The sequence below is a fragment of the Haemaphysalis longicornis genome, unplaced genomic scaffold (genome assembly GCF_048455015.1).
Source record: "Haemaphysalis longicornis isolate Haplotype H1 unplaced genomic scaffold, Haemaphysalis longicornis Haplotype H1 scaffold_7, whole genome shotgun sequence".
In the NCBI taxonomy this organism is placed as follows: Eukaryota; Metazoa; Arthropoda; class Arachnida; order Ixodida; family Ixodidae; genus Haemaphysalis; species Haemaphysalis longicornis.
In genome coordinates, this window is record NW_027526422.1 from 190,629,521 (window position 1) to 190,655,458 (window position 25,938).

Here is a 25,938-nt window from a genome sequence, read left to right on the forward strand (position 1 = left end):
AGGTCGTGGGTTCGGATCCCACCTGGCGGGCATTTTTTCTTCACTTTCTTTCTTTCTTTCCAAATTCTTAATCTGTTTCAATGATCTACCACATCCTCCCCTTTGCTTTCCGAGGTTTTCTCGACTGCCAACCCTTATTTCTGTGTTATTTTCAACGAGCCCCTCATTTCCTATTCTGATTCGCTACATGCATAGCGAGGGCCTCTGTTCTGGCAGTCTTGTTGCCAAAGGGAGCTTAAGAGGGTTCAAAGCTGGTCGACCACTCTGGACATGTCGTAGACACTCGAGTCACGACCCGGGGGTTAAAAAGAAGGTCCCCTTCACCCCGATTAGTCCGAATGGCGCTGGCTACCACCCCCAAGCACAGGAAACATACATACCTAACATAAATACCCCAGAAAGTGAATGGGAAAATCGCCCCGCCGGTAGCGTAGTGGTTATCGCACCAGACCGGTATTCTGGAGGTCGTGGGTTCGGATCCCACCTGGCGGGCATTTTTTCTTCACTTTCTTTCTTTCTTTCCAAATTCTTAATCTGTTTCAATGATCTACCACATCCTCCCCTTTGCTTTCCGAGGTTTTCTCGACTGCCAACCCTTATTTCTGTGTTATTTTCAACGAGCCCCTCATTTCCTATTCTGATTCGCTACATGCATAGCGAGGGCCTCTGTTCTGGCAGTCTTGTTGCCAAAGGGAGCTTAAGAGGGTTCAAAGCTGGTCGACCACTCTGGACATGTCGTAGACACTCGAGTCACGACCCGGGGGTTAAAAAGAAGGTCCCCTTCACCCCGATTAGTCCGAATGGCGCTGGCTACCACCCCCAAGCACAGGAAACATACATACCTAACATAAATACCCCAGAAAGTGAATGGGAAAATCGCCCCGCCGGTAGCGTAGTGGTTATCGCACCAGACCGGTATTCTGGAGGTCGTGGGTTCGGATCCCACCTGGCGGGCATTTTTTCTTCACTTTCTTTCTTTCTTTCCAAATTCTTAATCTGTTTCAATGATCTACCACATCCTCCCCTTTGCTTTCCGAGGTTTTCTCGACTGCCAACCCTTATTTCTGTGTTATTTTCAACGAGCCCCTCATTTCCTATTCTGATTCGCTACATGCATAGCGAGGGCCTCTGTTCTGGCAGTCTTGTTGCCAAAGGGAGCTTAAGAGGGTTCAAAGCTGGTCGACCACTCTGGACATGTCGTAGACACTCGAGTCACGACCCGGGGGTTAAAAAGAAGGTCCCCTTCACCCCGATTAGTCCGAATGGCGCTGGCTACCACCCCCAAGCACAGGAAACATACATACCTAACATAAATACCCCAGAAAGTGAATGGGAAAATCGCCCCGCCGGTAGCGTATTGGTTATCGCACCAGACCGGTATTCTGGAGGTCGTGGGTTCGGATCCCACCTGGCGGGCATTTTTTCTTCACTTTCTTTCTTTCTTTCCAAATTCTTAATCTGTTTCAATGATCTACCACATCCTCCCCTTTGCTTTCCGAGGTTTTCTCGACTGCCAACCCTTATTTCTGTGTTATTTTCAACGAGCCCCTCATTTCCTATTCTGATTCGCTACATGCATAGCGAGGGCCTCTGTTCTGGCAGTCTTGTTGCCAAAGGGAGCTTAAGAGGGTTCAAAGCTGGTCGACCACTCTGGACATGTCGTAGACACTCGAGTCACGACCCGGGGGTTAAAAAGAAGGTCCCCTTCACCCCGATTAGTCCGAATGGCGCTGGCTACCACCCCCAAGCACAGGAAACATACATACCTAACATAAATACCCCAGAAAGTGAATGGGAAAATCGCCCCGCCGGTAGCGTAGTGGTTATCGCACCAGACCGGTATTCTGGAGGTCGTGGGTTCGGATCCCACCTGGCGGGCATTTTTTCTTCACTTTCTTTCTTTCTTTCCAAATTCTTAATCTGTTTCAATGATCTACCACATCCTCCCCTTTGCTTTCCGAGGTTTTCTCGACTGCCAACCCTTATTTCTGTGTTATTTTCAACGAGCCCCTCATTTCCTATTCTGATTCGCTACATGCATAGCGAGGGCCTCTGTTCTGGCAGTCTTGTTGCCAAAGGGAGCTTAAGAGGGTTCAAAGCTGGTCGACCACTCTGGACATGTCGTAGACACTCGAGTCACGACCCGGGGGTTAAAAAGAAGGTCCCCTTCACCCCGATTAGTCCGAATGGCGCTGGCTACCACCCCCAAGCACAGGAAACATACATACCTAACATAAATACCCCAGAAAGTGAATGGGAAAATCGCCCCGCCGGTAGCGTAGTGGTTATCGCACCAGACCGGTATTCTGGAGGTCGTGGGTTCGGATCCCACCTGGCGGGCATTTTTTCTTCACTTTCTTTCTTTCTTTCCAAATTCTTAATCTGTTTCAATGATCTACCACATCCTCCCCTTTGCTTTCCGAGGTTTTCTCGACTGCCAACCCTTATTTCTGTGTTATATATATATATATATATATATATATATATATATATATACATTGGTATATATATATATAGGAAAATGAGGGGCTCCGTGAAATAAGACAGAGAATAAGGGTTGGCAGTCAAGAAAACCTCGGAAAGCAATAAAACCCCTTTGCTTTCCGAGGTTTTCTTGACTGCCAACCCTTATTCTCTGTTCTATATATATATATACATATATATATATATATATATATATATATATATATATATATATATATATATATATATATATATATATATATATATATATATATATATATTTATATATATATATAGTTGGTAAAGTTGGCAAAGTGTGCGCGGCTCACTCAAACTCACTCACAATTTTTTTTTCGAATCACCACTCACAGACTCAATGCTGAGCAGCACATCTGCGCTCACTCAAACTCAAACTCACATTGAGCGCAAAACTCAGAACTCACTGCAACTCAAAACTCAAAATGTACTCAGAAATCAAAATGTACTCAAACTCAAAATGTAATCAAAACTCAAAATGTACTCAAACTCAAACTGTACTCAAACTCAAAATGTACTCAAACTCAATATGGAATCAAAACTCAAAATGTACTCAAACTCAAAGTGTACTCAAACTCAAAATGGACTCAAAACTCAAAATGTACTCAAACTCAAAGGGAACTCAAGACTCAAAATGTACTCAAAACTCAAAAGGTACTCCAACTCAAAATGTACTCAAAACTCAAAATGAACTCAGAACTCAAAATTTGCTGAGAACTCAAAATGAATTCAGAACTCAAATGGCCTCACAGAGATTGAGACAGTGAGAGAGTGAGAGTGAGAGTGAGAGTGAGTGTGAGTGTGAGTGTGAGAGTGTGAGAGTGTGAGTGTGAGAGTGTGAGTGTGAGAGTGAGAGTGTGAGTGAGAGTGAAAGTGAGAGTGTGAGTGAGAGGGAGAGTGTGAGTGAGAGTGAGAGTGAGAGCGAGAGTGAGATTGAGAGTGAGATTGTGAGTGTGAGTGTGAGTGAGAGTGAGAGTGAGAGTGAGAGTGTGAGTGTGAGTGTGAGTGAGTGTGAGTGAGTGTGAGAGTGAGAGTGAGAGAGAGAGAGTGAGTGTGAGTGAGAGTGAGAGTGAGAATGAGAGTGTGAGTGTGAGTAAGAGTGAGAGTGAGAGTGTAAGTGTGAGTGTGTGTGAGTGAGAGTGAGAGTGTGAGTGTGAATGTGAGTGTGAGTATGAGAGTGAGAGAGTGAGAGAGTGAGAGTGAGAGTGAGAGTTATAGTGTGAGAGAGTGAGTGTGAGTGTGAGTGTGAGTGTGAGTGAGAGTGATAGTGAGAGTGAGAGTGAGAGAGTGAGAGAGTGAGTGTGAGTGTGAGTGAGAGTGAGAGTGTGAGTGAGAGTGAGAGTGTGAGTGTGAGTAGTGTGAGTGAGAGTGAGAGTGTGAGTGTGAATGTGAGTGTGAGTGTGAGAGTGAGAGTGAGAGTGAGAGTGAGAGTGTGAGAGAGTGAGTGTGAGTGTGAGTGTGAGTGAGAGTGAGAGTGTGAGTGAGAGTGAGAGTGAGAGTGAGAGTGTGAGTGTGAGTGAGAGTGAGAGTGTGAGTGTGAGTGAGAGTGAGAGGGAGAGTGAGAGTGAGAGTGTCAGTGTGAGTGTGAGTGAGAGTGAGAGTGAGAGTGAGACTGTCAGTGTGAGTGTGTACCTTTTGCTATTTACCTTTTGCTATATCCTCATAATTATAACCAGAAAGCATTTTTATATTTGTCCCATGTGATCCCCCTCGACGAGACCTTTAATTTGATACCCCACACACCCTAGCAGGGTCATATGGAATTTATACCAGTCAATATAACCATGATTCTCATCACTGTAACCAGGACGCATTATTCAGGTGTCCGACGTGATTCCCCTAACTGCAACCTTGAATTTGATGCCCCACATGCTTCAGCGCCCTCACCTTGAATTTAACCCAATCTATGACTCATAATGACTATCTCATGATTTGAACTAATAAGCCTTCTTTTATTTGTACCACGTGATTCCCCTCGTCAAGACCGTAAATTTTATACCCTACACGCCCTAGCGGGGTAACTTCGAATTTTACCCCAATATATGACTCGCCATGACAATGTAATGGTTATAACCAGTAAGCATTTTTGTATTTCTCCCACGTGACTGCGCTCATCAAGACCATTAATTTGATACCCATCACATCCTAGCGGAATCAATTTAAAATTAAACCTAACAATGACTAACCATGACTGTCTCATAATATAGCCCTACCACGTTTTTGTCCCACGTGATTTCCCTTATCGGAACCTTCAATTTGATGCCCCGGACACCCAATGTCATTATTGTGAATTTTAACCTATGACCCATTTTGACTATGTCATGATAATAATCAGGAAGCACGTGCTTACCCTCATCGAGACCTTTAATTTGTTAGGTCACACGCCCTAGCGTCATGAGCTTGAATTTTAACCGAATCTATGACTTACCATGCCTACGTCATGATTTATCCATAACTCATTTTCGTCCCGAATGATTCCCCACATCGAGAACTTGCATTTGATTCTCCACATGCCCTCGCAGCGTCATTTTGAATTTTAAGCCAATCTATGACTCATTATGACTGCCTGATGACTACATTTAGGAAGCATTTTTTTATTTACCCCGCTTGATTCCGTTAATCCGGACCTTTTATTTGATACCTTACACGCCTTAGCCTCATCAGTTTCACTTTTCACCCAATCTAATGTGGTCATTATTCTGTCTTAAGGGGCGCTGCCCAGTCAATTCAGCTGATTCATTTGAAACAGCAGAAAGGGCAGCCTCCGCCCCCATTTCCCCCCGGCTCTCACCTCTTCCTTTGTGACCCCTAGTATATCAAGACGTTAACAGTAGCAGGCGAACAACCAGCACGCCAGCGCCGCCGTGTGCTTTCCCATCACCCCTTCCCACGCTCTTAGTGGATCCGTCAGGAGGAAAAGTTAACACAACCCTTTTTTATGACCTCACCAGTCAATTATCACTCACGCGCACAGCTGCGAAAATTAGGTATACAGGAAGTGCTTATGGCCATGAAAATTCAACAAGAAACTGAAAAAAATCAGACACCCCCTCCCTTCCAACCGATCATGCACATCGTGATGGGTGCCGTACCCGCAGGTAACCTGAATTCCAAGCCCACAGTGACGCATGAAACTTAACAGCCAACCATAGCTGCCTGCTAGGCTTCTCATATGTACTCAAACTCAAAATGGACTCAAAACTCCTATGTACTCATAACTCAAAATGTAATCAAAACTGAATATATAATCAAAACTCAATATGTAATCAAACTCAAAATTTACTCAAACTCAAAATGTACTCAGAACTCAAACTGGACTCAAACTTAAAGTGTACTCAGAACTCAAAATGGACTCAAACTCAAAATGCACTCAGAACTCAAAATGGACTCAAACTCAAAATGTACTCAGAATTCAAAATGGACTCAAACTCAAAATGTACTCAGAACTCAAAATGGACTCAGAATTCACTAGGTCTCAGGCGTACTCAAACTCAATCAGACTCAAACTCAGTCGGGATCACTCGGCTCAAACTCACCATGCCACACTAGCCTCGCACTCACTCAAACTCAAACTCACGCGTGAGTTTGAGTCCAAATGAGTCTGGGTGAGTGGACTCATGAGTGAGTTCGCCGACCTCTGTATATATATATATATATATATATATATATATATATATATATATATATATATAGCAGAACAGAGAGATACGGGACGAGGGACTCGGTAAAGATACATATCAAGGTTGCAGTCGTCATTGCCAGTGCTATTCGGCTTTTTTCGAACTATATAATAGGGCCGAATGACGTGTGCTTGTCACGTTTCTTTGATTCATTGATAAATAAGCGAAAATATAAGTCGAGAAAAAATCCGCCGTTTTCCGGGAGCGGGACTCGAACCCACATCTCCGCATACCCGGTGCGGTGCGTTCAAGGATAACGAGCAGCTCTTAACGCCATCAGCTTGTCCGGGTATGCGCCACATCAAGAAAGAGTGCCATGCAATCGTGGCCAATCTATGCACGACAGTATGCGCGCACGCTGGTAGCTGTGGAAGAAGAAGTACGGCTGAAGGTGCTTGGCGCGTGTGTTCGGCCATCGTCGGTACGCTTGTACCTGCGCTCGCCTTGCTTCTGCTCCTGCCAATAAACAACGTTCGGTCTACTACCGGAGGGTCAACTATATCCCTTACAAGTGGTGGAGGTGCGGGGTATCGATCCCCGTAACTCTCGCAAGGAAGAGGTCGCTGAGGCACTACCATCGGCTCAGCATAACCTGCCCGTAGCTGCGCCCCTGACTTACGCCTCGGTAGCAGGACGGCTATCGCACCAGCCTGCTTCGTTCTCTCGCCGACCTGTTGTATGCCCACCTGCCGCTTCCTTTCCTGCCGCTTCGTTTCCATCAGCGCCCCGTGCTCCAGATTCATTACCAGCACGACCGCCGATAAGCCCGGTGAGCAGTCCCCAGCTAACGGGTGCGTGGCGCACGCAGGACAATCGTCCGATTTGTTTTGTATTTGGCACGCCAGGGCATGTCGCTCGCTACTGTCGCCGCCGCATATTGCCGCCCGTCGCCAGCTATCCCCAGGCGCCTTTTTACGCCACCCGTTACTTTTTGCCGTATGCCGCTCAACCAGCGCCGTACCATTTGCCCCCTGAGCCGACTGACCGTCCAACTTTCGCTGGCCGCCGTTCAGCTTCTCCACGTCGCCGTTCGGTGTCTCCCATGCGTCGCCGCCCTACTAATGCCGAAGAGGCAAACTAAAAGCCGCAGTTCCGGAGGCAAGAACTGCGTCGCCATCGAATCCTAGAAGTCCTCATTTCTCGCCTAAAAATGTTATCGACGTAATTGTGGAAGGTGTCCCTACCATTGCTCTCATCGACACTGGAGCCGCTGTTTCGGTGATCCACGCCGACCTCTGCCGCTCTATTCGAAAAGCCATGACGCCCCTTTCAGGACTCTCGTTACGCACCGCCAGTTCACAGCCCATTAAGCCGCTAGCCGCTTGCACAGTTCGTGTCGTCATCCAGAACAATTCCTACACCATCGAATTCATCGTGCTGCCAGCTTGCTCTCACGACATCATCCTCGGGTGGGACTTTCTTGCCCACAATAACGCTATCATTAATTGTTCCCGTGCTGAAGTCGAGCTTTCTTCTGTTCTTTTCGACGGTTCCTGTAATGCCGCTACAAAATTACTCGTCGCTGAAGACACCGACGTCCCGCCCAGCTCCTCCGTCATCGTGCCCCTGTGCTGTACCTCTGTCCCCGACGCCACTGTTTTGTTTACGCCTTCTGTCATTTTCTTTCGCCGCAAATGCCTTCCACTACCTTCCGCCGTTTTGGCTGTGCGTGATGGCGCCACCACTATGTTGGTGACCAATCCGTCAGCGACCCCGTGCGCTCTTTTACAGGGAGAAACACTTGGCTTCGCAGAGCTTGTAGATGCTCGTCTAGTTGTTGACGTACCAGGTGATCTTTCTCATGTTGAGATCAGTGAACTGAGTGCTTCTCCATGTTCGCCCGGGCTATTGCCATCCGATGCCTTTGCCCACTGCATCGACGCCAATCTGGATGCAACCAAGCGAGAACGTATTACTTCATTGCTTTCGAAGTTTCGTTCTTCCTTTGATTGCACGCAAACCTCGCTGGGCCGCACGTCTACTGTTACGCACTCAGTCGACACAGGATCACATGCTCCACTTCGACAGCGCCCATATTGTGTGTCTCCGACAGAGCGGCGAACCATTGAAGACCACGTCACAGATATGCTTCAACGAGGTGTTATTCGCCCCTCGAAGAGTCCGCGGGCTTCACCAGTAGTTCTGGTTAAGAAGAAAGACGGCTCCATTCGGTTTTGCGTTGATTATCGCCGCTTGAATACCATCACAAGAAAAGACGTGTACCCTCTTCTGCGTATCGACGATGCGCTGGACTGTCTGCAGGGAGCGGAATTTTTCTCGTCACTCGACTTACGCTCCGGGTACTGGCAAGTTCCCATGGCCGAGGCTGATCGCGCAAAGACAGCATTTGTAACCCCAGACCGCCTTTACGAATTTAACGTTATGCCGTTTGGGCTTTGCAACGCCCCCGCCACGTTCGAAAGAATGATGGACAGTCTCCTCCATGGCCTCAAGTGGAAGACGTGCCTCTGTTACCTGGACGACGTAGTCGTTTTCTCCCCCGATTTCGAGACACACTTTATTCACCTAGAACAAGTCCTGACTTGCATTGCGAACGCTGGGCTGCAGCTAAACCTCAAAAAATGCCGCTTCGCCGCACGCAAGCTTACCATCCTGGGTCATGTCGTTTCAGAAGACGGCATCAGCCCCGAGGCAACAAAGCTTCGAGCCGTTGCAGAGTTCCCGATGCCGACCACACTGAAGGCGCTTCGGAGCTTCATTGGCCTCTGTTCGTATTTTCGACGGTTTGTTCCCAACTTCGCGACCATCATTTCGCCTCTTACCAAGCTCCTCGGTAACGACAGCGGCATTTCTGCTTGGTCACCATCCTGCGACGAGGCGTTTGCGACACTGCGTCGTTTGTTGACATCCCCGCCTATATTGTCACGAAGCCTAGGACGACGCAGTTGTTTGGAAAAGAAACAAGTTTATTGGAGAGAACTTGTACTCCCCTAACAACTGAAAAGAATACAGGGGCGGCGAGGCAGCGGTCAACAAAGTGACGTACGTGCGTCGGCGAGCGTCCCAGAATCGAATGCCCCGGCGTCTGCTCTGCAGGCTTTTTATCTTTCGGCGCGCGTGGTTCTGGAACCGTCGATTCGCATCGCGAACATTGTAGATGAAGAAGATTATTCCGGGCTGTTCACGTAAATCGGAATGCTCTCCCTATCACAACAGATAACACATGCGGCACAGAAAGAAGGAATGGAACACGCGCTTCCCTTGGCACGGAGATAACACAGACCGGCGCAGCCGGGCGGTAAAAGCAAAACACAAATAAACAAACCCAATGTATGATTCGCGCGCACAACCCCCCCTCTAAGAGTGCATCGACCCGATGCTAACATAAGCGACAGTCCGAACAAATGAAAATAAAAGTTCATCATGGTCCGTAGAAAGGTTTTAAGCGAACCACGTGGACGACTTCAGGCCGCGTGCGTCGTCGTGATGTGCCGGAGTCACCATCGGGGATCACTTCGAAGGTAAGTTGGCCAACACGTCGTATTGTCACGAAGACAAGGACGATGCAGTTGTGTTGAATGAGAAACACGTTTATTGGAGCGAACTTGTGCTCCCCTAACAACTCAAAAGAATACAGAGGCGGCGAAGCAGCGGTCAACAAAGTGACTTGCACAGGCGAGTGTCGTCGAATCGAATGCCCCGGCGTCCGCACTGCAGGCTTTTTATCTTTTGGCGCGCGTGGTTCTCGAAACGTCGATTCGCATCGAGAACATAGTAGATCCAAGAAGATTATTCTGGGCTGTTCACGTTAGATCGGAATGCTCTCCTAATCACAACAGATAACACATGCGGCACAGAAAGAAAGAATGGAACACGCGCTTCCCTTGGCGCAGAGATAACACAGACCGGCGCAGCCGGGCGGTAAAAGCAAAACACAAATAAACAAACCCAATGTATGGTTCGCGGCATTACCCCCCCCTCTAAGAGTGCATCGACCCGATGCTAACATAAGCGACAGTCCGAACAAATGAAAATAAAAGTTCGTCATCGTCCGTAGAAAGGTTTTAAGCGAACCACGTGGACGACTTCAGGCCGCGTGCGTCGTCGTGATGTGCCGGAGTCACCATCGGGGATCACTTCGTAGGTAAGTTGGCCAACACGTCGTAGAATCTGGTAGGGTCCGAAATACCGTCGCAGGAGCTTCTCACTGAGTCCGCGTCGTCGGATGGGAGTCCAAACCCACACACGATCTCCTGGTTGGTACTCGGCGTCTCGGCGTCGGAGGTTGTAGCGGCCCGCATCCACCAGCTGCTGGTCCGTTATACGAACTCGAGCGAGCTGGCGGGCCTCCTCCGCACGTTGAAGATATCCGTGGACGTCGGCGTTGAGGTCGTCGTCTTCTACGTGCGGAAGCATGGCGTCGAGCATCGTACTCGGCCTTCTACCGTAGACAAGCTCGAACGGCGTCAGCTGTGTCGTCTCCTGTATAGCCGTGTTGTACGCAAACGTGACATACGGGAGCACTTCGTCCCAAGTCTTATGTTCAACGTCAACGTACATTGACAGCATATCTGCGATTGTCTTGTTCAGACGTTCTGTTAGTCCGTTCGTTTGGGGGTGGTACGCCGTCGTTCTTCGGTGATCCGTGTTGCTGTAGCGTAATACTCCTTGCATCAGCTCCGGAGTAAATGCCGTTCCGCGGTCTGTGATTAGGACTTCCGGGGCTCCATGTCGCAGCACAACTTGGCTTATAAAGAACTTCGCCACTTCTTGTGCAGTCCCCCTCGGAAGAGCCGCGGTCTCTGCGTAGCGCGTCATGTAGTCTGTCGCTACGACAATCCACTTGTTCTGTGATCGTGACGTAGGGAACGGGCCTAAAAGGTCCATTCCAATCTGTTGAAATGGTCTCGATGGGACGGCGATCGGTTGCAGAAGTCCGGCGGGTCTTGTCGGCGGCGTTTTTCGTCGCTGGCAGTCACGGCAGCTCCGGACGTAGTGGGTGACGTCAGAGGTAAGGCCGGGCCAGTAGTACCTCGCCTTGATTTTTCCAATAGTGCGGGCTGTGCCCAGATGTCCGGAAGACGGGTCGTCGTGGCACGCTTCCAAAATTTCGTCACGAAGGTCCGCGGGGATGACGAGAAGGTAATTCGCTCTTGTTCCGGGGCTGAAATTCTTCTTCACAAGGACGGAGTTTCTCAGGCTGAATGCTGGTAAGCTGCGTTTGAAGGTCCTAGGAACGGCAACGTTGCATCCCTCGAGGTACTCGATTATGACGCGTAAGTCGGGGTCGGCACGCTGCTGGGCGGCTAGGTCGCTCTCCGTCACGATCCCGAAGAACGCGCTGTCTTCATCATAGTCTTGTGGTGGTGGGTCGACGGGGGCGCGGGACAGGCAGTCGGCGTCGGAGTGTTTCCTGCCGGATTTATAAACGACTGTAACGTCGAACTCCTGCAGGCGCAAGCTCCACCGCCCAAGACGGCCAGAGGGGTCCTTCAAATTGGCGAGCCAACACAGCGCATGGTGGTCTGTTACAACCTTGAATGGCCTTCCATACACGTATGGGCGAAATTTTGAAATCGCCCATATAATAGCCAGGCACTCTTTCTCAGAGGCAGAATAGTTTTTCTCCTCCTTCGACAGACCACGGCTAGCATAGGCGATTACCCTTTCGCAGCCGCTTTGCTTTTGGACAAGGACGGCACCCAAGCCTATATCACTGGCGTCCGTATGCATTTCCGTTTCGGCATTTCCGTCGAAATGAGCGAGCACGGGCGGGCTTTGCAGGCGTTTTTGCAGCTCGCCGAATGCTTTTTCTTGGTCGTTTTCCCAGCTGAAAGGGGTGCTATCTTTCGTCAAGCGCGTGAGTGGCTCTGCAATGCGTGCGAAGTTTGCGACGAAGCGCCGGTAGTATGCGCACAGCCCGAGAAATCTCCGCACGCCCTTCTTGTCTTTCGGCCTTGGGAAGTTCGCAATGGCTGAAGTTTTTGCCGGGTCAGGTAGGACTCCCGCGGCGTTGATGACGTGGCCCAAGAACTTGAGTTCCCCGTATGCGAAACGGCACTTTTCAGGCTTCAGCGTCAACCCCGACGTACGAATGGCCTCGAGTACAGACTCCAACCTTGCAAGGTGTTCGTCGAAAGTCCGGGCGAATACCACTACGTCGTCGAGGTATACGAGGCAGGTGTGCCACTTAAGGCCAGCTAGCACAGTGTCCATGACTCTTTGAAACGTCGCTGGTGCTGTGCACAGCCCAAACGGCATCACCTTGAACTCGTATAGGCCGTCTGGGGTTATAAATGCAGTCTTCTCTCGGTCTCTCTCGTCCACTTCAATTTGCCAGTAGCCGGTCTTCAGGTCCATCGATGAGAAGTACTTCGCGTGGCAGAGGTGGTCGAGGGCGTCGTCGATTCGGGGGAGGGGGTACACGTCCTTTTTCGTGATTTTGTTCAGTCGCCGGTAGTCAACGCAAAACCTTAATGTGCCGTCTTTTTTCTTTACGAGTACGACGGGCGCAGCCCAGGGGCTTTTCGATGGCTGTATAATGTCATCGCTCAGCATGTCGTTGACTTGAGTCCGGATGGCTTCCCGTTCGTGTGAAGAGACGCGGTACGGTGACTGCCGGGTAGGTCGGGCTCCATCTTCGGTTATTATTCGGTGCTTCGCTAGAGGGGTCTGACGTAGTTTTGCGCTCGACGAAAAACATTCGCTATAGCGACGCAGCAAAGCCAATAATTTTTTCCGTTGTTCTTGCGGTAGCGCCGGATTCACGTCGAATGGCTGCGGGAGCTTGAATGTTTCTACGGGTGTGCGTTCAAAGTCGGCGACTGCGATCACATCACTTGCTTCTTGCGTTTGTTCGAGGAACGCAAGTGCAGCTCCCTTGTTTAAATGCTGGTACTCTTCGGTGAAATTAGTGACCAAAACGTGAGATTGGCGTTGCTTAAAGTGCGCAATGCCTCTTGCGACGGAGACACCGCGGTCGAGAAGCAACCTTCGATCACTCTCTACGATAGCGTCGATGTCAGAAGCAGCATCCTCACAGTAGACGGCGATCATCAAGCTTGCGCGGGGTGGCAGGGTGATGTGATCGTCGGCGATCCTGACAGCAGCACGGTGATCGGGGTTCGGCTGCGGCGTCGTGGAGTGATTGGAGGAAAATGTTATCGACTTGGTCTGCAGATCAATTATTGCGCCGTTGTCCGTCAAAAAGTCCATTCCGAGAATCACGTCGCGGGAGCAGTTAGGCAGAACGACGAACGCCGCAGGGTACGTTGTGCCGTCTATGGTGACGCGCGATGTGCACGTTCCACTTGGCGTCACGAGGTGGCCTCCTGCTGTGCGAATGTGCGGACCGTCCCATCTGGTCATAACTTTCTTCAGTTTAGACGCAAATGGTCCGCTCATTACCGAATAGTCAGCTCCCGTGTCTACGAGGGCGACTACGTCAAAGCCGTCGATGGACACCTTGACGTCAGATGCAGTCGTCCTCGAGTTCCGGGTTCGTCGGGGCGTCGTATCTCTGCTTGTACGTGTTGATGGTCGGGCACTGTGCATCGTCGTTGTCGTCGTCTTCTCAACGGACGTCTCGGTCAGGTCGGGTACGCGTCGCGCCGTGTAGCTGTCGTCGTGTTCGGGAGTCTCGTCAGGGTTAGGTCGGGTCGTCGGGATGAGGGCATGTCGTGAATCACTGTCTTCAGCGCGTCCTTGCGTCGTTGGAGGGTTTCTAGTGTTTCGCCGTAGAGCAACTTCACCTCCAGAAGTTGCCGCCTTTAGTTTCCCCCGCGTGGGCTGGGGGACCTTCCACGGGCGAAGTCAGCGTTGCTACGGCGGTTCGGTGATTGGTAGGGGTAGGGCGACGGCGAACGGTTGAAACGCGCTGGGCCACGGCTGGTTTCAGATAGGTACTCGTCGATCTCACGTGGTCGTTGGCCAGGGAGAGGGCGAGGTGCGTCGACGGAGAAACCACGCAGTCCGAGTCTCTTGTATGGGCAGCGACGGTAAATGTGGTCGGCCTCTCCGCAGTGGTAGCACAGAGGACGGTTATCGGGAGTTCGCCATACGTCCGTCTTCCTCGGCGTCTGGTTTCGGGCTACCGGGGGTCGGGCGGGTGACAGTGGGCGGCGGTACGGCGGGGCCTCTTGACGGCGTGTTGGAGCAGGGCGGGGTCGACGAACAGCCGCAGAGTAGGTCATAGCCTCGGGCTCGCGGGGTGCTTCGGACGGCACAGAAGTTCCCAAAGCCTGCTGTACTTCTTCCCGGATCACGTCGGTCAGTGAAGTGACTTGAGGTTGTGGTGTCGTCATCGGGAAAAGTTTGCGCAGCTCCTCCCTTACCACTGCGCGGATAGTGTCGCGTAGTGAGTCGGAGTTAATAGCGCTGGCACCAATCGTCTCCGAAACCAGCGCATTGATTGGGCGGTCGTACTGCCTCGTTCGGATTTCGAGCGTCTTCTCCATTGCGGCGGCCTCAGACGCGAATTCGGACACGGTCTTGGGGGGGTTGCGAACAAGGCACGCGAAGAGCTCTTGCTTCACACCTCGCATCAGAAACCGTAGTTTCTTTTCCTCCGTCATTCCTGGGTCCGCACGGCGGAAAAGTCGCTTCATTTCCTCGACGAAGATTACGACTCCTTCGTTCGGGTGTTGCGTTCGAGTTTCCAGTAAAATCGCAGCTCGTTCTTTTCTCACCACGGTCGTGAAGGTCTTAAGGAACTCGCTTTTGAATTGCGTCCGGTCGGTCAAGGCGCTCTCGTGGTTTTCAAACCAAGTTCGAGCTGCATCCTCCAAGTAAAAGAAAACATGCCGGAAGGTTTCTTCATCGTCCCACCTGTTGAAGATCCGCACGCGCTCCAGCTTCTCCAACCATTCCTCTGGATCTTCTGCGGGGGCTCCTCGGAGCGATGGCGGTTCCCGGGGCTGCTGCAGGACGATTGGTGGCGTTGTTTCTTGCACCATGGTGTTGGTTGCAGCGTTCCTTTACTTGGGCCCTTCTGGCATCAAACCGAACTCGGGCGGTAAATCTTGCAGGCGGGGGCTGGCTCTTGTTGGGCTGGCTTGGCGGCTTTTCGAGGTTGTAGTGGGCATGAAGGGTGCGTACCCAGCACCTCCACCCGATGTCACGAAGACAAGGACGATGCAGTTGTGTTGAATGAGAAACACGTTTATTGGAGCGAACTTGTGCTCCCCTAACAACTCAAAAGAATACAGAGGCGGCGAAGCAGCGGTCAACAAAGTGACTCGCACAGGCGAGTGTCGTCGAATCGAATGCCCCGGCGTCCGCACTGCAGGCTTTTTATCTTTTGGCGCGCGTGGTTCTCGAAACGTCGATTCGCATCGAGAACATAGTAGATCCAAGAAGATTATTCTGGGCTGTTCACGTTAGATCGGAATGCTCTCCCTATCACAACAGATAACACATGCGGCACAGAAAGAAAGAATGGAACACGCGCTTCCCTTGGCGCAGAGATAACACAGACCGGCGCAGCCGGGCGGTAAAAGCAAAACACAAATAAACAAACCCAATGTATGGTTCGCGGCAGTATAATCTGGTAGGGTCCGAAATACCGTCGCAGGAGCTCCTGACTGAGTCCGCGTCGTCGGATGGGAGTCCAAACCCACACACGATCCCATGGTTGGTACTCGGCGTCTCGGCGTCGGAGGTTGTAGCGGCCCGCATCCACCAGCTGCTGGTCCGTTATACGAACTCGAGCGAGCTGGCGGGGCTCCTCCGCACGTTTAAGACATCCGTGGACGTCGGCGTTGAGGTCGTCGTCTTCTACGTGCAGAAGCATGGCGTCGAGCATCGTAGTCGGCCTTCTACCGTAGACAAGCTCGAACGGCGTCAGCTGTGTCGTCTCCTGGATAGCCGTGTTGTACGCAAACGCGACATACGGGAGGACTTCTTCCCAAGTCTTATGTTCAACGTCGACGTACATGGAAAGCATATCCGCAATCGTCTTGTTCCGACGTTCCGTTAGTCCGTTCGTTTGGGGGTGGTACGACGTCGTTCTTCGGTGATCCGTGTTGCTGTAGAGTAAGATTCCTTGCATCAGCTCCGCGGTAAAGGCCGTTCCGCGGTCCGTGATTAGGACTTCAGGGGCTCCATGTCGCAGCACAACTTGGCTTATAAAGAACTTTGCCACTTCTTGTGCAGTCCCCCTCGGAAGAGCGGCGGTCTCTGCGTAGCGCGTCATGTAGTCTGTCGCTACGACAATCCACTTGTTCTGTGATCGTGACGTAGGGAACGGGCCTAAAAGGTCCATTCCAATTTGTTGAAATGGTCTCGATGGGACGGCGATCGGTTGCAGAAGTCCGGCGGGTCTGGTCGGCGGCGTTTTTCGTCGCTGGCAGTCACGGCAACTCCGAACGTAGTGGGTGACGTCGGATGTAAGGCGGGGCCAGAAGTACTTCGCCTTAATTTTTGCAATAGTGCGAGCTGTGCCGAGATGTCCAGAAGACGGGTCGTCGTGGGATGCTTCCAAAATTTCGTCACGAAGGTCTGCGGGGATGACAAGTAGATAATTCGTTCTTGTTCGGGGGCTGAAATTCTTCTTCACGAGGACGGAGTTTTTAAGGCTGAATGCTGGTAAGTTACGCTTCAACGCTCTAGGCACGGCGACGTTTCGTCCTTCGAGGTAGTCGATCATTACGCGCAAGTCGGGGTCGGCACGCTGCTGAGCGGCTAGGTCGCTCTCCGTAACAACCCCGAAGAACGCGCTGTCTTCATCGGAGTCTTGTGGTGGCGGGTCGACAGGGGCGCGGGACAGGCAGTCGGCGTCGGAGTGTTTCCTCTCGGATTTGTAGACGATTGTAACGTCGAACTCTTGCAGGCGCAGACTCCACCGCCCAAGACGGCCAGAGGGGTCCTTCAAATTGGCGAGCCAACACAGCGCATGATGGTCTGTTACAACCTTGAACGGTCTGCCATACACGTATGGGCGAAATTTTGAAATGGCCCGTATAATAGCCAAGCACTCTTTTTCGGAGGCAGAGTAGTTTTTCTCCTCCTTCGACAGACCACGGCTGGCATAGGCGATTACGTTTTCGCACCCGCTTTGTTTTTGGACAAGGGCGGCACCCAAGCCTATATCACTGGCGTCCGTGTGTATTTCCGTGTCGGCGTTTTCGTCGAAATGAGCGAGCACGGGCGGGCTTTGCAGATGTTTTTGCAGCTCGCAGAATGCCTTTTCTTGGTCGTCTTCCCAGCTGAAAGGGGTGCTGTCTTTCGTGAAGCGCGTGAGCGGCTCTGCAATGCCTGCGAAGTTTGCGACGAAGCGCCGGTAGTATGCGCACAGTCCAAGAAACCTGCGCACGCCCTTCTTATCTTTCGGCCTTGGGAAGTTCGCAATGGCTGAAGTTTTCAACGGGTCAGGCCGGACTCCCGCGGCGTTGACGACATGGCCCAAAAACTTCAGTTCCTCGTACGCGAAGCGACACTTTTCAGGCTTCAGCGTTAACCCCAACGTACGGATGGCCTCGAGTACAGACTGCAACCTTGCGAGGTGTTCGTCGAAAGTCCTAGAGAATAACACAACGTCGTCGAGGTATACGAGGCAGGTGTGCCACTTCAGGCCAGCTAGCACAGTGTCCATGACTCTTTGGAACGTTGCTGGTGCCGTGCATAGCCCAAACGGCATCACCTTGAACTCGTATAGGCCATCCGGGGTTATGAATGCAGTCTTCTCTCGATCTCTCTCGTCCACTTCAATTTGCCAGTAGCCTGTCTTCAGATCCATCGATGAGAAGTACCTCGCATGGCAGAGGTGGTCGAGGGCGGCGTCGGTTCGTGGCAGGGGGTACACCTCCTTTTTGGTGATCTTGTTCAATCGCCGGTAGTCAACGCAGAACCTCAGTGTGCCGTCTTTTTTCTTCACGAGTACGACCGGCGCAGCCCACGGACTTTTCGATGGCTGTATAATGTCGCCGTTGAGCATGTCGTCGACTTGAGTCCGGATGGCTTCACGCTCGTGTGAAGAGACGCGGTACGGTGACTGTCGGGTAGGTCATGCTCCATCCTCGGTTATTATCCGGTGCTTCGCCAGAGGTGTTTGACGTAACTTTGAGTTCGACGAAAAACACTCGCTGTAGCGACGCAGAAAAGCCAATAACTTGTTCCTTTCATCTTGCGGTAGCGCCGGATTCACGTCGAAGGGGTGCGGAAACTTGAAGGTATCGTCGGGTGCGCGTTCAAAGTCGGCGACTGCTAACACGTCACTTGCTTGTTGCATTTCTTCGACGAACGCAATTGCAGCGCCCTTGTTTAAACGCTGGTACTCCTCGGTGAAATTGCTGACCAAAACGTGGGCTTTGCGCTGCTTAAACCGTGCTATGCCTCTTGCGACAGACACACCGCGGTCAAGAAGCAACCGTTGGTCACTCTCCACGATAGCGTCGACGTCGGGAGCAGCACCTTCACAGTGGACGGTGATCATCAAGCTTGCGCGGGGTGGCAGGGTGACGTGATCATCGGCGATCCTTACAGCTGCACAGTGTTCGGGGTTCGATTCCGGCGTCATGGAGTTGTCGCAGGAAAAAGTTATCGACTTCGTCTGCAGATCGATTATTGCGCCGTTGTCCGTCAAAAAGTCCATTCCGAGAATTACGTCGCGGGAGCAGTTGGGCAAAACGACGAACACCGCAGGGTACGTCGTGCCGTCTATGGTGACGCGCGATGTGCACGTTCCACTTGGCGTCACGAGGTGGCCTCCTGCTGTGCGTATGTGCGGACCATCCCATCTGGTCATAACTTTCTTCAGTTTAGACGCAAATGGTCCGCTCATTACCGAATAGTCAGCTCCCGTGTCTACGAGGGCGACTACGTCAAAGCCGTCGATGGACACCTTGACGTCAGACGCAGTCTTCCTCGAGTTCCGGGTTCGTCGGGGCGTCGTATCTCGGCTTGTGCGTGTTGGCGGTCGGGCACTGTGCGTCGTCGTTGTCGTCGTCTTCTCAGCGGACGTCTCAGTCAGGTCGGGTACGCGTCGCGGCGTATAGCTGTCGTCGTGTTCGGGAGTCTCGTCAGGGTTAGGTCGGGTCGTCTTGATGAGGGCATGTCGTGAATCATTGTCTTCACCGCGTCCTTGCATCGTTGGAGGGTTTCCAGTTTTTCGCCGCAGAGCAACTTCACCTCCAGAAGTTGCTGCTTTTAGTTTCCCCCGCGTGGGCTGGGGGACCTTCCACGGGAGAAGTCAGCGTTGCTACGGCGGTTCGGCGATTGGTATGGGTAGGGCGACGGCGAACGGTTGAAACGGGCTGGTCGACGGCTGGTGGTGGACAGGTACTCTTCGATCTCCGATGGGCGCTGGCCAGTTCGGGGGCGGGGTGCGTCGACGGAGAACCCTCGCAAACCGAGCCTCCTGTAGGGGCAGCGACGGTAGACGTGGTCGGCCTCTCCGCAGTGGTAGCACAGCGGACGATTGTCTGACGTTCGCCACACGTCGGTCTTCCTTGGGGCAGGGGGTTGCGCCGCAGGTGGTCAAGCCGGCGAGAGGGGACGACGGTACGGAGCCTCGTGACGATAGGGTGCAGGTGGGCGAGGGCGATGTACAGCAGCTGCGTAGGTCATGGCTTGCGGCTCGCGAGGTGCTACTGGCGTCGTTGAATTTCCCAGCGCTTGCTGCACTTCTTCTCTAATGACGTCGGTAAGAGAAGCGACTTGTGGTTGCGGCGGCGTCGGGAGCAGTTTCCGCAGCTCCTCCCTCACTATTTCGCGGATAGTCTCGCGTAGGCTGTCGGCCGGGATCCGCGTGCTGCCAAAGTCGTTCGCATTGGCCGCGCCAACAAAGTTGCGGTCATACTGCTTAGCACGCATCTCGTGGGCTTTCTCAATGGTGCTGGCTTCGGTAACGAATTCGGCGACGGTTTTGGGCGGATTTCGGACAAGTCCTGCAAACAGTTCCTGCTTCACTCCGCGCATTAAGAACCGCAACTTCTTTTCTTCCGTAATTTCGGGATCCGCGCGGCGAAATAGCTGCTTCATCTCCTCAACGAAGGTCAAGACGCCTTCATTGGGGTGCTGCGTGCGCGTTTCCAACAAAAGGGTGGCTCTTTCTTTCCGCACGACGTTAGTGAAGGTCTTAGAAAACTCGCTTTTGAACTGAGCCCAGTTTGTCAAGGAGCTCTCGTGGTTCTCGAACCAAGTGCGAGCCGAATCTTCCAAGTAAAAGAAAACATGCCCGAACGTTTCTGCGTCGTCCCACCTGTTGAATTTCCGGACGCGCTCCAGTTTCTCCAACCATTCTTCTGGGTCTTCTGCGGGGGCTCCTCGGAATGATGGCGGTTCCCGTGGCTGCTGCAGAACGACAGGAGGATTGGCTTGGTTGAGCATGGTGCTGGTTGCGACGTCTTTCTTCTTCGTCTTCTCCGGTAGTAGACCGAACTTGGGTGGTAAATCTTGCACGCGGAGGCTGGCTCTTGTTGGACTGGCTTGGCGGCTTCCAGAGGCTGTAGTGGGCATAAAGGGTGCGTACCCCGCATCTCCACCAGATGTCACGAAGCCAAGGACGACGCAGTTGTTTGGAAAAGAAACAAGTTTATTGGAGCGAACTTGTGCTCCCCTAACAACTGAAAAGAATACAGGGGCGGCGAGGCAGCGGTCAACAAAGTGACGTACGTGCGTCGGCGAGCGTCGCAGAATCGAATGCCCCGGCGTCTGCTCTGCAGGCTTTTTATCTTTCGGCGCGCGTGGTTCTGGAACCGTCGATTCGCATCGAGAACATTGTAGATAAAGAAGATTATTCCGGCCTGTTCACGTAAATCTGAATGCTCTCCCTATCACAACAGATAACACATGCGGCACAGAAAGAAGGAATGGAACACGCGCTTCCCTTGGCACGGAGATAACACAGACCGGCGCAGCTGGGCGGTAAAAGCAAAACACAAATAAACAAACCCAATGTATGATTCGCGGCAATATTACGGCATTTCGACCCGTTGGCCCCACGGAAGTGCACACTGATGCGAGTGGGATTGGCCTCGGTGCCGTGCTCGCTCAGCGGAAATCCGGCTGTGAGGAGTATGTTGTTGCGTACGCAAGTCGGGCACTGACGAAAGCAGAAACAAATTACTCCGTCACAGAGAAGGAATGTTTGGCCATAATAGGGGCGCTTGGGAAGTTCCGCCCGTACTTGTATGGCCGCCCATTTGACGTGGTGACCGATCACCACGCGCTTTGTTGGCTCGCCTCCCTGAAGGATCCTTCAGGTCGTCTTGGGCGGTGGGCTCTTCGTCTGCAAGAATATGATATCCGCGTGGTTTACCGTTCCGGCCGTAAGCATTCGGATGCTGACGCACTCTCCCGCTCTCCAATCCCGGCTGACGTGTCTCACCTTGCCACAGCGGACTGTAGCTTGTCGTCGCTCAGTGTCACCAACATGACTGCCGAGCAGCGTAAGGACCCATGGATAGCTTCCATCATCGGCGTCCTGTCTGGTCCTTCAGCTACCGGCGCACCCAGAGCACTGCGGCGACAAGCCTCTGACTACCAACTGCGTGAAGAGCTCCTTTATCGTTGGAATTACAACTCGGACGGTCGGAAGTGGCTTTTGGTTATCCCACGCCATCTGCGTGCCGACATCTGCTCCGCCTTTCATGCCGACCCGAGTTGCGCGCACGCTGGCGTCCTCAAAACGTACGAGCGACTACGCCTACGTTACTATTGGAGGGGCATGTATACCTACGTGCGGAAGTACGTGCGCTCATGTCCGGAGTGTCAGCGTCGCAAATCACCGCCTATTCGCTCTACAGCCCCGTTGCAACCACTACCGTGCCCCTCGAAACCCTTTGATCGCGTTGGAATCGATCTGTACGGGCCCCTGCCTTTAACGGCTGCCGGTAACCGGTGGATAATTGTAGCGGTCGACCACCTCACAAGGTACGCCGAAACAGCTGCCTTGCCGGCATCCACGGCTCGTGATGTCGCCAGTTTTCTTTTGCGTCACTTTGTACTTCGTCACGGCGCGCCTCGGGAACTTCTGGGTGATCGTGGCCGCGTTTTCCTATCGGACGTTGTGAAAGCTCTACTCGCCGAATGTCACGTCGTTCACCGCACGAGCTCCTCGTACCACCCGCAAACCAATGGGCTCACAGAGCGCTTCAACCGCACCCTGGGAGATATGCTCTCAATGTACGGGTCGTCGGATCACTCCGATTGGGACCTCGTACTTCCGTTCATAACGTATGCATACAACACGGCTACGCAGACAACGACAGGATTCTCTCCGTTTTTCCTACTTTATGGACGCGAGCCGACCTGTACACTGGATACCATTCTGCCTTACAACCCTGACGCCACAGAATTTAAACCGGTTTCGCAACTAGTGCAGCAAGCCGAAGAGTGTCGCCAACTCGCCCGTTCCTTTACAACTGCAGACCAACAGCGCCAGAAGCATCGCCGTGACGATTTCACCACCCCTCCGACATTTGAACCCGGCTCACTTGTCTAGCTTTGGGTGCCCTGCCCGACACCGGGTCTCTCCTCTAAACTTGTCGCCAAATATCATGGCCCTTACAAAGTCATCGCCCGCACTTCGCCCGTGAACTACATTGTGGAACCAGTCACCCCCTCCTGTGATCTTCGCCGCCGGGGGCGTGAAACAGTCCACGTTCAACGACTGAAGCCCTACTACGACCCCCTGGTGTCGTCCTCACCCTAAGTCGCCAGGATGGCTCCTTTTCACCGGGGGCGATTGTAGCAAGGATAACGAGCAGCTCTTAACGCCATCAGCTTGTCCGGGTATGCGCCACATCAAGAAAGAGTGCCATGCGATCGTGGCCAATCTATGCACGACAGTATGCGCGCACGCTGGTAGCGGTGGAAGAAGAAGTACGGCTGAAGGTGCTTGGCGCTTGTGTTCGGCCATCGTCGGTACGCTTGTACCTGCGCTCGCCTTGCTTCTGCTCCTGCCAATAAATAACGTTCGGTCTACTACCGGAGGGTCAACTATATCCCTTACAATATATATATATATATATATATATATATATATATATATATATATATATATATAGTATAAGTAAAGAGTCGGATACACAGCAAGAACAATAACAAACAACGTTTACTTACGTAGCGGTAACGGGACTTGCCTTCATAAGAGTAAAGTTACATGATTTTGCTGTCGCAAACGTTTCGAACACATTTCTTATATAGGTTTGCATAAAACTGCGAGAAGGAGCGGAAAATGTTTCGGAAATGGAGAGTGTGCATACAGTCAGGCGACGCCTATGTTACAACAACAACAAACAAACAAACAAACAAAAAAAGGGGGGGGGGGAAATCCCGAGAGAGAAAAAGGGGTCGTGTTAACAAGGCCGCGTTCAAGGTTGCACCATGACGGGTCAACGTATGCCGCGCGGAATGCAAGTTCAGACAATGGGGGAAACTGGACAACCGCGGTTTGAAAAGGAAGGGAAGAGTGTACAGTAAGGTATTGGGGCTGAAGAGAAGATGGGTGTGCCCCCCGCGGGTGAAGAGAATAGATAGGGGGCACAAAAGAGCATTTCACAGATGCTAGCAACTGAACAGGAAATAGGTATGGTCACAAAAGGTTAAACATGAATAGATCACAAAGAGTTAAACATTCTTAAGTGGTGGTGGGAACGAGGCCTCCTTCCCCAAGACAAATGGCATTGTTGAGCCGCATTAGGCTAATAAAGCTGCTGTATTAAGAGAGTTTCTGCGAATTCTGATGGGAGAGAGCGGAAAATGTTTCGGAAATGGGGAGTGTGCATGCACACTCCCCATTTCCGAAACATTTTTCGCTCTTTCTCACAGTTTTATGCAAACCTATATAAGAAATGTGTTCAAAATGTTTGCGACAGCAAAATCATGTAACTTTACTCTGATGAAGGCAAGTCCCGTTGCCGCTACGTAAGTAAACATTGTTTGTTATTGTTCTTGCTGTGTATCCGACTCTTTACTTATACTATTTCTGCGCGCTTTGTGAGTTTATCTTTCTCTAGATTTATATATATATATATATATATATATATATATATATATATATATATATATATATATATATATATATATATATATATATATATATATATATATTTCACATGCCATATCGCTGAAGTGGGTACTCAAATTGAGGTATAATTTTTGTTCAGAAGCTGGTAGTAGGCTCATTTTTCTTTAGTGTAACTTCAAAATTTCCCAACAGCGCACTCAACAAAAACAGAAAACAAATAAAAATTACAAGAAGCACCATACCAGCAAAATATTATTCTCGTTTAGTGTCAGACGACACGACAGGCTATCGCTACGTTGCTCGTCTTGACACCGAATTGCATATCAGAAACACGAACCCGTGCGTAGTCTACTACTCAGTTTAACGTTAAAGTGATGCTCTGTGTTTGCACAACTTGGAGCTTTTATAATATTTGATTATGCGTAAAGGAAGTCCCTATTTTCTACGTACCCATCTTTCCTGTCCTTTATGGTGAAACCCTGGCGGCATCTGAATAAAAAACATAAAAACGGGAAATACTGCTTGCGCACAGGAAACTTGTATGCTTTGTACAACAACCGAATACAAGTCTGACAAATTTCAAACTGTATTTCGCCTAACGTTGGCAAAACAACAAAGTCGCATGAGCGTAAAACGGATCATAGAAGTGCCGAATACAGAAGATGCGTTAATAGACACGTTTGCAAAAGAACCATTTCAACAAACGGTTCCCATAATGACGTAATATTAGGCACGTTCTTGAATTTTTAAATGTTTCCAAACCCATCCTGTGAAATGTCGTCTAGCTGCTCTCTTATTTCGGAAATCATGTGTTATAGAGTAAAAGGTTTATTTAGAAATAGTGTAGATCTATAGGCTTACATGCACACAAAACAAGGGCACCAAAGCTAGCTTGACCTGGTTCGTTGCTCTGTACACGGGTGCATGCATGCAACGGATGTAACTGACACTTGAAAATTTGTGCCTAATATTAACTAGCGAGGAACAAACACGGTGTACGAACAAAATTATTCTACCATTGATAGCAAAGCAATGTTTCAAAAGGTAACTCAAATATATTAAATATAAGATACATTGCAAACCCAGATGAAGGTTCAGTGGCGTTAGTGCAAAAGCGTTTTAAAACCAAAGCAGGAAAACATTGAAAAAAAGAGAAAATAATTTAAAGAAGCGGGTAGTGACACAAGAACAGACAGCGTTTTGTTAAAAACATCTTACCGCGGGTTCTGAAAACTTCCTTAAAAAATTTACCGCCTTAGCCAGACGAAATCTCAAACAACTAAATTGTTAAATGTACACACTAGAATGTTTAGCTTTGCAACCGAAAGCGACTTTGATATTTTCTAGAGAGGGTACAATCGTAATGTGTTCGTAAGTTTTCATTAAACGTATGTTCAGATGTTCCTAACAAAGTTGATTTATATGCTACCAAAGGACAAGCCAGAGGCGAATTTAAAGATGGGGAATTACCGCGGATGGTGACTGCAGCGACAAACTTCTACCTATTCTGCCCCTCAGCTTTGGGCAGGACATTTTATCCGGCCAGTACAAAATATTCCCCTCATAGGCGTCGGGGTGTAGGGTGTGGGGCGCATACACAAATACGCTGTTCAGGTTCTCTTCCTCCCCTACAGCATCCCAAACATGGGACACGAAAAGGCAGATAACTACCGAGCTTTTCTTGTCCTAACTAATGGAGGAATGCTTGAGACCTCTCACAAAAGCCTACTCCTTCCTCATCGGGATGGCCAGTAGTGCCTAGTGTGACGCCTGCGAGGTTGAAGAGCAATCGAACTTGTGCTTTGCCGTTGACCGCTGTATTCACCAGAA

General features: G+C 50.9%; 1 long non-coding RNA gene across 1 annotated transcript in view; it reads right to left on the minus strand.

The window, feature by feature from the left end:
• LOC144145648 (uncharacterized) overlaps positions 1-25,938 on the minus strand; it is a 99,221-nt gene that overhangs the window by 35,053 nt on the left and 38,230 nt on the right. The window contains exon 4 of the long non-coding RNA XR_013317554.1: positions 24,559-24,597. This is a non-coding gene — a long non-coding RNA (uncharacterized LOC144145648). The remainder of the gene's footprint in view (positions 1-24,558; positions 24,598-25,938) is intronic.